The 13,028-nt window shown below is 40.2% G+C and overlaps 1 long non-coding RNA gene across 1 annotated transcript; it reads left to right on the plus strand.

Moving 5' to 3' along the window:
- The first annotated feature begins 1,763 nt into the window (after positions 1-1,763).
- Positions 1,764-2,100, plus strand: LOC132887206 (uncharacterized). Its single transcript, XR_009654793.1, has 3 exons — positions 1,764-1,823; positions 1,924-1,953; positions 2,056-2,100. It is a non-coding gene; the product is annotated as an uncharacterized LOC132887206 (long non-coding RNA).
- The last annotated feature ends 10,928 nt before the right edge of the window (positions 2,101-13,028 follow it).

Raw genomic sequence — 13,028 nt, forward strand, 5'->3', positions numbered from 1 at the left:
CTTAAGTTCCGGCCAGCAATTTAAAAAAGTGCATTTCAATGATTTCTGTTTTTCTTCAAAGCAGGGCGATGATTGCCTAGTGATTAAAAATGAAATCGTAATGGTGAAAAACATAATTAAACATTGTGACTCTGTCTTTGTGGTTTACATGAAATTCAAGAGGAGGGAGTCATATTTCCACTATCCTTGCCCCTCCACAAGCATTGGCTGCTACAGAGTATTTGGCATAGACAGCTGCCTTAACGTTGACCAGCTTGAGGTTGTCCAGGGCAAATGTGTGTTGTTCCCAGATGGAGAGACCTTTGTGGCAATCCCTCTTCGTCACCATTCGTAAACCTATATGGGGAGAAAAAGAAAAACACACACACACACACACACACACACACACACACACACACACACACACACACAAAGAACACATTTACTTTTACATTAGAATCTGGACAGTTGGAGTACTCTAGCTGGATGGCAGGCACTAACTATCCTTTCCATGGAGTGCTTTGTTTTACTATTATTTTTATTATAGATGGCACAGCTTTGGAACTTGGTGGAATTCCAGGACCAGAGTGCAGCAGTTGTGCCGCTCAGCTGGGTGGTAGAGGTGGACGGAGAAGTGGGATGCTACTGGCCACCCTATAGTGGCCAAAAAGCTGAGAAGGCCGCCATGAACTCCATCCCCCCGGGACAAGGATGGCAATTCCACCCAAAAATCAGGGTGCTGACAACCTGTGGTGAGCTGCATAGCTACTTCATTAAACCAATGACAATACTTCAATATTGCATTAAGCCAATATCATTAAGACTGCCTTCCCTTTCAGCCACCTTTGCCAAAGCCAGGTCTTGCCTCAACCGATCGCTGGAGGAAGGCTGCCTTACAGCAGACCTGCAGTCTGATGGTGAGATGGGGCCCAGGAAAAGACGGTAAAAATTCTTTTTAAATCACAACTTGCAGTTATAAGTTCAAGTACAGTTTTGTTTGTGTTTTGAGCTGTGGCAGTAAGGTCCTGTGTTTATTTTAAAGTCCAAACAAAAGGTATTTTGAGGAGGCCAGCGAGGAGGAGGCACAACCAAGGCGTAAGGGGAGGAGGCCACCATCTATTGACGCCACTCAGCTGGACAGCGAGTGGCAATTCCCCTCCTTTAATGAAGGTGACTATCTGTACCACTTGTTGTTGTTCTACTGAAGACCTAGAACTTGTCTGAAATAATAATGATTTCATTTCCATCTTTAGACACCCAGTCAGCCAGTAGACACCCAGCCAGCCAGTTCCTTCACAGCCAGCCATTAACTCATGGTAACTATGCATTTCCTTTATTTATGCCAGAAACTAAAATACCAGTAAGTAAGTGAAGATGTTTTGATCAACTGACTGCTTACTATTTTTCAGATTCACTGCCGTCAGAAACCCCGCCAGGCCTTGTACTTAACAGCCAGCCACTAACCCATGGTAACTATACATTGCCTTGATTTATGCCATAAACGACTGAAAAAAAAAAATGTCTATGTACTGTAGATGTGTTTTAAACTAAATGTGAACAAAATTGTACTCTCTGACATTTCAGCTTCACCTCTGCCGTTGCGATAGGTGAACAATCAGTTGCTGCGTGGTGAGTCCACAACTGTATTCACTGGTCATAAATTACCAGCAATGTGAAATAAAACTCCTAATGTTTGGTGTTACTTAACAGACATGGCCATCAACACAGTCATTGCTCTCCTTGGCCAGCTGAGGGAGGGAAACTGACTGCTTACTATTTTTCAGATTTACCGTTGTCAGAAACCCCGCCAGGCCCCCTACATCACAGTCAGCCACTAACCCATGGTAACTATACATTGCCTTGATTTATGCCATAAACGACTAAAAAAAAAAACCAAACATCTATGTAGATGTGTTCTGATCAACTGACCATACAATTTTTCAGATTCACCCCAGCCACGTCACCGCTTCCATGGTAAGTCAAAGAGGAAATCAATCAACATGAAAATTGTCAATTTAGAACAGACATTTAAATTAAGCACCCTGCAGTGAACTAAATTGTACTCTGATATTTCAGCCACACCTCTGCCATCCCAACAGGGGAACAATGAGTTGCTGCGTGGGGAGTCCTCAACTGTAATCACTTTTCAAAAATGACAAGCAATGCGTAACAAAAGTCCTAATGTTTCGTGTTACTTAACAGACATGGGCATCAGCACCGTGATCTCTCTCCTTGGCCAGCTGAGGGAGGAAATCAGGGAGCTGAAGGGGGAAAACAGGGAGATGAAGGGGATGATAGGAAGGCTGGAGCAAGAGGTCAGGGCCCAAAGGAGAGAGATGGGAAGACAAGACACACCCCAGACATCACCCCTTACCAAGCTCCCACTCTCCACCATGGAGGAGTTTTTGGCAGCAGAGGCCCTGGTCAAGGAAGATGCCAAACAAAAGCAGCTGATGGTACTTATTCTTACCTTTCTTTTCCAATCATCTGCAACACCTGCAAAAGGAAACACAAATATTTAATGTCGTTGTGAATCAATGAAACAATGATAAACACTGAATACTTTCACATTGTCTTCATGCTACATTTTATTCTATCAGGTGTCTACCTTAGCCCTTTGTGGCGGAACTGATGTAGGGGTCACGGTGAGGCGGATGCTGCGTAGCCTCCTGGACAACAGCTTGGCCAGCCAGTTCAACTGGGCTGGAAAGGGGGAAAAAACTGCCTTTAAGGACACCAAAATGCATGATGTCCTGTTTGGTAGGTTATGCATGTGCACAAAGCTGTAAAAGAGGGTAAAATAGAAAGCTGTCGCAAGTACTTGCACACTACTTCTAAATGTTCTTTAACAACTCCTTCACTAACTGTAACATTACGATTATAATGACAATGACAAACATATTGTGAAAGATGCAAAGGATTAAGAAACTTACCAGGCGCCTTACTCAGAAAAAGCAGGTGTGCAGGCAAGTCCAGGGAGGCTGACTGAGTGACGAACGGTTTGGTAGTGGCATTTCTATTTCCGCTTTGTCAATGGGGAAATTACTACTATTATTATTTTTAAATCCCGTTTTAATTGTCACAAGATTCACACCTATGGTTTCTGATTTTTACATATATTTTCTGTACTAGTGCCATTACTTGCCACTAGAGTGTGACATAGTCTTCCCAACTCAAACTTAAACAATTATCACCATGCAAATTCTCAATGTTTTGTTCTTTTTCTTTCAGATGCTCTACAAAAGCAGCTGCCAGGGAGCACGCGCGCCAATTTCAGTGACGCCGTGAAGAAGTGGCTGAAATATGCGCCAGAGAGAGAGGGAGGAATGAGGAGACGTGATGTAGGGTGGCATTTCATTTTGAAACCAATAGCCTACTGCTGACTTTCTTTGTCAATGCTGCATCAAATTAATTTCGGTTATGTTTTTCTGTTTCCATGTACAGGTGTCTGTGCCGCAGGAGGAGTAGGCTACAAAATTGTACATTTGTAAATAAATCCGAAAATGTTTCTAAGAACTTGTTCAAGTGTGTTCTGTTCCTTATAAATGGTAAAATGTATGCCTTATTACATAGCTTGACAAACATTAGGAGGGGTGCATTGGTGCATGCATTTTTTATATCCTGTTGTACATAAAACAGGACGTAGCCTACGCACATTGATATAAATGTTCACCTTCATGGTTGAAGTAATGTGTGTTCATCCTAGGCAAGAGCTCCGATGCTTTATTGTTAGCTAGTTTAATTTAGCCTGTTTTGCTTAATTTGTAGCCTTCCTGTTGTACATAAAACAGGAAGTAAAGTTGGATGAATCATCGCCGAAAATTCAACTATAAATCGACCGAAATACATAGTTGAATAAAGGGTGAAAGGGGGTCTATTCTCTGTCGACTACCAGCCACTTTTCAACGTCGTTTCAACGGAAACTTGTATGAGCAAAGCGGTGTTGAATCAACGTCGGTGATCGACGGTGATTCGACGGCGTATAGGTCGAAGAACATGCCGATGATTCCACGTCGAATCAACGACCCTCTGCTATCTGGGACTTGTTTGCGTAAAGTGAGGGTTTGTGTGCTTGTGTGTGGGAGGTGAATCGATGGTGCATCGCTATTCTACTTGATAGTTTTAATCTACAATGTGATTAAAAGTCATATCCCTGTATGTGTAGAGTTGATTCATCCAACACCAAATCCCACAATTCCTTGTGAACAATTCTCATTTCCTCACAGAATCGAGTTCGCTAGTAGTGTTGGTCAGGAGCTCTGTACAGTAGCATCCATCCATTATCTGTAGCCGCTTATCCTGTCCTACAGGGTCGTAGGCAAGCTGGATCCTACCCCAGCTGACTATGGGCAAGAGGCGGGATATACCCTGGACAAGTCACCAGGTTATCGCAGGGCTGACACAGAGACAAACAACCATTCACACTCACATCTACAGTCCATTTTGGGCCACCAATTAGCCTAATCTGCATGTCTTTGGACTGTGGGGGAAACCAGAACACCCAGAGGGGGCCCATACTGATACAGGGAGAACATGCAAACTCCACACAGAAAGGCCCTCGACGGCCGCTGGGCTCGAACCCAGGACCTTCTTGCTGTGAGGCGACAGTGCTAACCACTATACCACCGTGCCACCGCTATAAGTAGCAGTGTTACTCATTTAACTACATTTCTGAGTAGTGTGGTGGTAAAGACGCTGTTTTCTAAATCAAATAGCTTTTCAGTCGTGAAGATCTTTTATTGATATAATAGCGCAGTAGAGTAAACTACATTGTCCCGAGCATTTCTGAATCTCAGGCACACCAGGTCTTCCTGCTGTGGTCTAAATAAAACTAAAGGCTGAAGTATTTTTAATTGAATTTTGTGTCTGCATAGATTTGTGCGTGTTGATGGCGCATGTCAAATACCAAGGTGACACTGTATAGCCACAGAAGAAATTCCACGTGATGATAACATCACATGGAGTGATGTACACACAGCAGACTATGGAAAAACACCCACACCCACACAAAATATTTGTCTTCCTATTGTCAGTTTCTGTACATATACAAAGAAATGCTGGGTATTTTTGTGATGTAACACCTTACACACCCTCTGCTTTTATCTCTAGCCCTGTGTCTGAAATCGCTCACTCGTTCACTACTCCCTACTCCCTATACAGGGAATTACTATATAGAGGACTATATAGTGAGATCATTGGTAAAATAAAGAAAAAAACCTTTCAGACACTAGTCTGTCACGCTGGTATTTACGTCATTACTCTTGCACAATTAAAACATGTCAGATGAGTCGGTTGGTGGGTTTCAAAATAATCAATACATGCATGTATTTTTGTGATAAATCCATATTATACTGAGCATATTTCCCACATTAATCAATACAAAGTACCTGCAGTTTTCCGTTTATTTTATTTTTTTTTTAATCAAGGCTGAATACTTTCTTCTTTGCAGCTGCCTTTTAAAACTCAAATTTGAGACTTTTAATTTGATTTCTTTCAGTGTGACCACAATGCATGATGGTATATATTGCCTTGGTTAGTGACCATCATTGGACACTACTTTTCATGATGCATTGTGAGACACTTTGAGTGCACTATATAGGGTGTAAATAATCCTCACTAAGGTTTCATACAGCACTACAAAATGGCGTCCTCACTATATAGTGTGTAGGGAGCGATTTTGGACACAGGGTCTCTGTTTGTCTTGTGTTTCTTGTCTCACTGTGTCCCTGCTTGTTTCTTGGTCTCTCTCTCTCTCTCTCTCTATCTCTCCTTTCTTCCTGTCTGTCTTTCTGTCTGTCTCCAAGTCTTTCTCTTTGTCTCCCATCTCCCTCTCTGTCTCTTTCTCTCTACTTCTCTGTGTCTGACTGTGTTCTTGTCTCTCTGTCTCAGACTACATTATCTGTCTTCCTGTTTGTCTTGTTCTGTCTCAGACTGTTGGTCTCCCTGTCTGTCTTTCGGTCTCTCTGTCTGTCTTTCCCCTTGACTCTCTCTTACATACACACTGAAATATCCTCTTCAAGATGAACATACAGTAGTCTGTATGTAACCAGTTTTAACACACACACACACACACACACACACACACACACACACACACACACACACATTTCTTTTCTCGCACACTTTGTGTGTCTCTTTGGTCTTTATACTGCATTGTAAGTTTTTCATCCCCTTTACATTTTTCCTCCATGTTTACCTCTCTCTCTATCTCTCTCTCTCTCTCTCTCAGAGATAAGACCAATAAATTTATTTTAACCATCAAGCACACCCCAGTTGTGGAAAAAGGACAAAATAACATCATGGAGTGTGAAAGTAACTAAAGTCAGCTCACAGAAATGCATGCATGGATGAATGGAATGTATAGTGTTGCATGCCACATGAGACAAAACAATAAAACGCTGTCTGGGAGAGATAAGCTCAGGTGTGTTGAACCCAAGCCTGACGACCCCTGATGTTTTTATGGTGCCCTTATACATGAAAAGCACATATGCTGGCAGAAAAAGGCCATGCGTTTGGAGAGATGGCATATTATGCTTTGGAGTCAAGCTCCCCGAACTGAGAAAGGGTGGGATTTTATAGTGAGGAAACATTGGCCCAGGTTTCTCCAGTCACACTGCTAGTCTATGGCACCGTCTACTGAAACACAAAACAAACACAAACCACAAAAGCAGGCAGGGCCAGCAGGCTGACACACTTCTTATCTTTTCATCCTTTTTCTCTTTTCTACATTTTATCCTCTCTCTCTCTCTCTCTCTCTCTCTCTCTCTCTGTTCTATCCCAGATGAACATGTGAACACTAAAACAGGTGACTGAAGTGATTCAGTTTTGGGTGCTGAAGAAATAATAATTATTTTTGAAGAGGGATTTGTTTTTCTCTGAATAAATTTATTTCAATTAAAGGTTGGATTTTTCTATTTGTTTTTCAGTGTGAGATGAAACAACTTCACCAAAAGGTGCATATTTTTCTCCCCCTTTTACTAATCTTTAAACGGAAGCCAATAATCATGGGGGCACAGTATATAGTCAGAGTCTCCCTTATGGAAAATAAGGTTCTTTAATCTTTCATATCCATGTTTAATGTATATGCAATTATGTAATACTTATATTTATATTCAGGCTCTTATAATGTCCTGTAGATCAAGACAAAGCCTAACCAGTTGGAACTATGATGGACCGTAAGCATGACAGTGATAATAAATAATGGTTTAAATTGTGGATTGATTGAGCCTCACTATTGCAGTTCATCCTGGAAATGTTTAATCAAATTTTCCATAACCATAGCAACAATTGAATAGTGCTTACCCTTTTGGTATGAGAAGGACAGGGATTAGAAAGTGAAATAAATTGATAATGAGCTTGTTATCATTGTCATGAAGTTGGTAAAAAATATTAACAGTGCTGTCAGGCTGCAACAAACAGCTATTTTGATAGTCAAATAATCTATTGATTATTGAAACAAATAATCGAGTATTCGGATTATGTGTTACCCAATTACCAAAACCTCTTATTCAATTCAAAAAAAGAAAATGCACATGTTTTGTACTGAAGTAACCTGAATGCAAATTGATGGCTATGTAGAAACAAAGACAAAAATAATTCTGCTGGAAAACTTCACCTTGCGGAGTGGAAAGACACCATGAGAGGTCTAGTTACAAACCCAAATGACTAAAGCTACAGGTTAACATTTCCAATTTTCTTATTACAGTCACCCCCCTTGCACAGTGGTCTAAAACATACATAATCAAAATACTAAATGAACAAGACGGACAACAAAAACCCTTCTAGGCTTCTTTACCATCCATTACCTCCTCGATTCACACTTCTCAATACTCATACATTTTCATAGATAGATGCTTATCGAGATAGTTTTCCACATCATCCATAGTTCTTACAAGTTCCACTAAACTAAAGGTGTCCTCACAAGGACTCGTCACCATGAGGCAAGTTTAACTGTTTCATCTACTACCTATTACCCTCAAATCCTACAGTTATTACCCTATTTATGTACCTGACTCTTTATAATAACCAATTTAGTTGACTACAATTCCAGACATCAAATCACTCATTTGACCTTGGTGTTAAACAGAAGTGCCACCAGTTTTCCTCAGCACTCTTTGATTCTAAACTGCTCCAAATAGATAGACCACTCCTTGAGCATATGGCCAATACATTTTCAATTAGGAGCTAGACAAATCTATTGACACTCCTCAGCTTTACAACAGCAAATAACCCTCTTTATTCCTTCTATAACTAAGGTCTAGGCTACATGATTTACAGTGTGGTCCTTAAAAAAGGATCCATTCTGTGTTAAACACTACAGTTTGACTGGGACTCCACTCATCCCCCTTTGCCAACTGTCTTTCCAATACCAATATTGGATCTTCTTGATTATTCTACAAGTAAGGAATAAAAGTATCCAATTTTCCATATTTTAGTAAAAGGCTTTGCTATTCAATTCTAATTCTTCTAAATCTTGTTTTAATATCTAATATACAAAAATAATGCCTAAAACCTTTAAATCTTAATGTAAATATATTACTTCCCGTAATACAAATGGAAATAAATACCTGGTTTCTTCAGCCAGTAACAATAAGCCTGAACAAACATGAATTACAGTAAGTATTTAACATCAGGTAATACAGCTGTGAGAGGTGTGCATGAGGACTCACCTTGCACCAAATCTGGATAAACTTACTGTCTACCTGCAAACCTAATTCTCTAAAACAAATAAATTTATTTATGCAACACTTAGACATTTGTTGCAAGCCAGCTCTAAAAAATAGACTTAGACATGAGTTAATTTCATCCCCAATGAATTCACTTATCACTAATCAGCAAGCCTAACATTTGGCCATGATTTTCTAATTTAGGATATTGAATTTCATCAAACCTTAGGACTATAATAATTTAATTTGAACAGTTTTACTCCCTGACTGAATTTCCCATGTATTAATTATTTTTCTGCTCGAAATCTTCTCTGTAGAAAATAAAGTTTACACCTATTAATCCCTTCCTTCTGTATTTTCCCTGCTTACTTTAATCTTTCCTGTACATGCATATTTCTTTTGTATCTTTCAGATGGTTGACTTATGACTCAACCTGCATCTGCATCTCCATTTAAATTTTCTCTCTCTCTCTTTTTCATCCTGTCTCTCTTCCAACTCTCTCGTTCTGATTTAAACTTACTTTATCAACAGTGTTCATCATCTTAAGCAGCATAAGCCGATTGAGGAGCAAGCGAAGGTGGTGCAGCAAGGTTTGTGCAGTTAAATTTTTTTTGTCAACTAAAACTTGTATTTTCTACTTCATGTCCACCTCCGGGCGGCACTGTGGTGCAGTGGTTAGCACTGTCGCCTCACAGCAAGAAGGTTCGGGCTCGAGCCCCGTGGCCGGCGAGGGCCTTTCTGTGCGGAGTTTGCATGTTCTCCCCGTGTCCGCGTGGGTTTCCTCCGGGTGCTCCGGTTTCCCCCACAGTCCAAAGACATGCAGGTTAGGTTAACTGGTGACTCTAAATTGACCGTAGGTGTGAATGTGAGTGTGAATGGTTGTCTGTGTCTATGTGTCAGCCCTGTGATGACCTGGCGACTTGTCCAGGGTGTACCCTGCCTTTCGCCCGTAGTCAGCTGGGATAGGCTCCAGCTTGCCTGCGACCCTGTAGAACAGGATAAAGCTGCTAGAGATAATATGAGAGAGAGAGAGAGAGAGAGAGAGAGAGGAATTAAAGTATGTTGCTTCAAGAACTTTAGAAGTTTAGAATTAAACTCAAAATGTGACAAGCTGAGAAACAAATGCAAGAGGGGATTGTAAATACTCTCTAATGCAATATGAATGTCATGCTACCTGCAAAGAATTTCACACAATCTACACCGCATTCCAAATTATTATGCAAATGATATTTTTCTCTGATTTTCCTAAATGGTCGATGCAAATGACAGTCGGTATAATTTTCAAGTCATCAGCTGTTAGAGTATAAATCAAATTTTACTGAACAAACCTCCCAATGATAATTTTTTTTTCAAAAATAAAAAAAACTCAAAATGCACAGTTCCAAATTATTATGCACAACAGAGTTTCAAAACATTTTATAGGCTGAACTGAAAATGGTCATTTGTTGAATTTGCAGCATTAGGAGGTCATATTTACTGAAATCAAAAGCTATTTCAATCAAAAACATTTTAACAGGCCAAGTTACATGTTAACATCAGACCCCTTCTTTGATATCACCTTCACAATTCTTGCATCCATTGAACTTGTGAGTTTTTGGAGAGTTTCTGCTTGAATTTCTTTGCAGGGTGTCAGAATAGCCTCCCAGAGCTGCTGTTTTGTGTGAACTGCCTCCCACCCTCATAGATCTTTTGCTTGAGGATACTCCAAAGGTTCTCAGTAGGGTTGAGGTCAGGGGAGGATGTGGGCCACACCATGAGTTTCTCTCCTTTTATGCCCATAGCAGCCAATGACACAGAGGTATTCTTTGCAGCATGAGATGGTGCATTCTCATGAATGAAGATGATTTTGCTATGGAAGACACAGTTCTTCTTTTTGTACCATGGGAGAAAGTGGTCAGTCAGAAGCTCTATATACTTTGCCGAGGTCATTTTCACACCTTCAGGGACCCTAAAGGGGCCTCCCAGCTCTTTCCCCATGATTCTGGCCCAAAACATGACTCTGCCACCTCCTTGCCTTGTTGGGATATGGTGGCCATCCACTACTCCATCCATCTGGACCATCCAGGGTTGCACGGCACTCATCAATAAACAAGACTGTTTGAAAATTAGTCTTCCTGTATTTCTGGGCCCACTGCAACCGTTTCTGCTTGTGAGCATTGGTTAGGGGTGGCCGAATAGTAGGTTTATGCACAACTGCAAGCCTCTGGAGGATCCTACACCTTGAGGTTCACGGGACTCCAGAGGCACCAGCAGCTTCAAATACCTGTTTGCTGTTTTGCAATGGCATTTTAGCAGCCGCTCTCTTAATCCGATGAGTTTGTCTGGCAGAAACCTTCCTCATTATACCTTTACCTTCATGAACCCATCTGTGCTCTGAATCAGCCACAAATCTCTTCACAGTACAATGATCACACTTAGGTTTACGTGAAATATCCAATGTTTTCATACCTTGTCCAAGGCATTGCACTATTTGATGCTTTTCGGCAGCAGAGAAAAGCATTTTTTTTCCTTCCCATATTGCTTGAAACTCGTGGCCTGCTTAATAATGTGGAACATCCTTCTGAAGTAGTTTTCCTTTAATTGGGCTCACCTGGCAAACTAATTATCACAGGTGTCTGAGATTGATTTCAGTGATCCAAAGAGCCTTGAGACACAATACCATCCATGAGTTTAATTGAAAAACAAAAAAATTAAATCTTTATGACACTTAAATCCAATTTGCATAATAATTTGGAATGCGGTGTACAAAAGCTGAAAACTTGTCCCAAGTCCCCCCACTCTCCCCTACCCTGACTTGAAGGATGAGGCTGATGCTGAACTGAAATACATCTTTGCTGGACCAAATGGACCTCCAATACCTCATTCCAGTGGAAGGCTCTTTTCTTTACCAGACTGGCATGACCTGGAAGAGTCTTACCTTTCCTACAAAAGACTGTACTATTGACACTGTGGCTAACATCAAGAAATGGTCCATGGGACATATAAAACTCAGAATAAAAGTGTATCTTTTGGCATAAAGTGTGAGGTATGTGCTATTGTACAAAAGTCCATAGTTTTAAGAGAAATAATAATAAAAAGGTGTTGGATTTAGCTGAAAGTATAGAATTCAAAAGGGCAGCCATGTTATGCTAACTGGGTTAATTAATATGCAAATTAAGTCATTTGTCATTGAATTTGAAATCTACAACATTCAATGTTCTATTGTCCAAAATTCCATGGTTTTAAGAGAGATGATAATAAAGTTGTAGTTATTTGCAGAAACCTCTGTAAATACACAAAAGTTTCCTATTTTGTGATACATGCATGTTTCTAGTTCTATGAGGTCAAATTTCCAAAGAAGCCTCCCGATTACTTACCTTGAAATGACCATACTGCTTGATCTAATTGTTCAGGGCTTTGGTTTTTTTTGGGGGGGTGTTTTGTTTTTTTTTTGGTTTTTTTTTTTTTTATAAAAAGTAATATGCATTTGTTTTAACTATTTTTAAAGATGGTATGTTCCAATTATTTGAAATTTCCACTTGGCTTAGCTAATTTTAGCATGTTTAAACATTTTAGTTTTCAAGTCCTGAACAATCCCAAGAACCTATGAAATGTGGAGCATTTGTATTGGGGTTACGCTCATCAGAATAGCAGAAACAGACAATGCAATTGGCCAGTGACAGATAGGATCATGTAAAGGCTCACCTGTGTCCCCAGCACTTCTCAAGCCAAAATGATGTCCATGGTTAGCCTACAGAATTAGTGGTTTGTGTGAACAGGGTGGCCTTGGATGGACTCAAATTCTCAGCCTGAATTATTGTTTCAGTCCACCCCGTTGACTCATGTCTTAATTTAAACCCAGTTCTGGAAACAGCCCTTTTTTTCCCTCAGATAATCTCATTATTTAGTAAAAACACAAACTGTTCTCAAGCTTTTGTTTATTTATCTCAGCTGCTTCATGTTTACAGTCCTGACATGTACATCATTTAACATGTTCTGTCCTGTAGATGAACATCTGATGAATTATGTTGAAAGTCTTGCTTTTGAGTGTAAGGAGTCATCTCTAGGTGCAAACAATTATTTCAGAGACACAGTAGAAGAAATGCTCCTTCATTATGACTTTCCTAGTACAGTAGAAAGGGTGGTGAATTCCGATCTGTTGCTGATGGAAACATTTGCCAAAGCAGTTTAAAAAATTGGTCCCAGAAGATCCACATTTTCGGTGGATTAGGCTAATCTCACTGATGAACAGTTGGCCCAGGAAGGCTGAAGACAAGGATCATTAAGGGGCATTGGTTTGTACAATAAAGAAAAAAAATGGATTTTACTTTCAATGCTTTTTTATTTGTGGTAGGTAACTGGTAAACAAAAATTTGTTGTGTTGAATTATACTATCATTGTCAA

The sequence above is a fragment of the Neoarius graeffei genome, chromosome 5 (assembly GCF_027579695.1).
Source record: "Neoarius graeffei isolate fNeoGra1 chromosome 5, fNeoGra1.pri, whole genome shotgun sequence".
Lineage (NCBI taxonomy): Eukaryota > Metazoa > Chordata > Actinopteri > Siluriformes > Ariidae > Neoarius > Neoarius graeffei.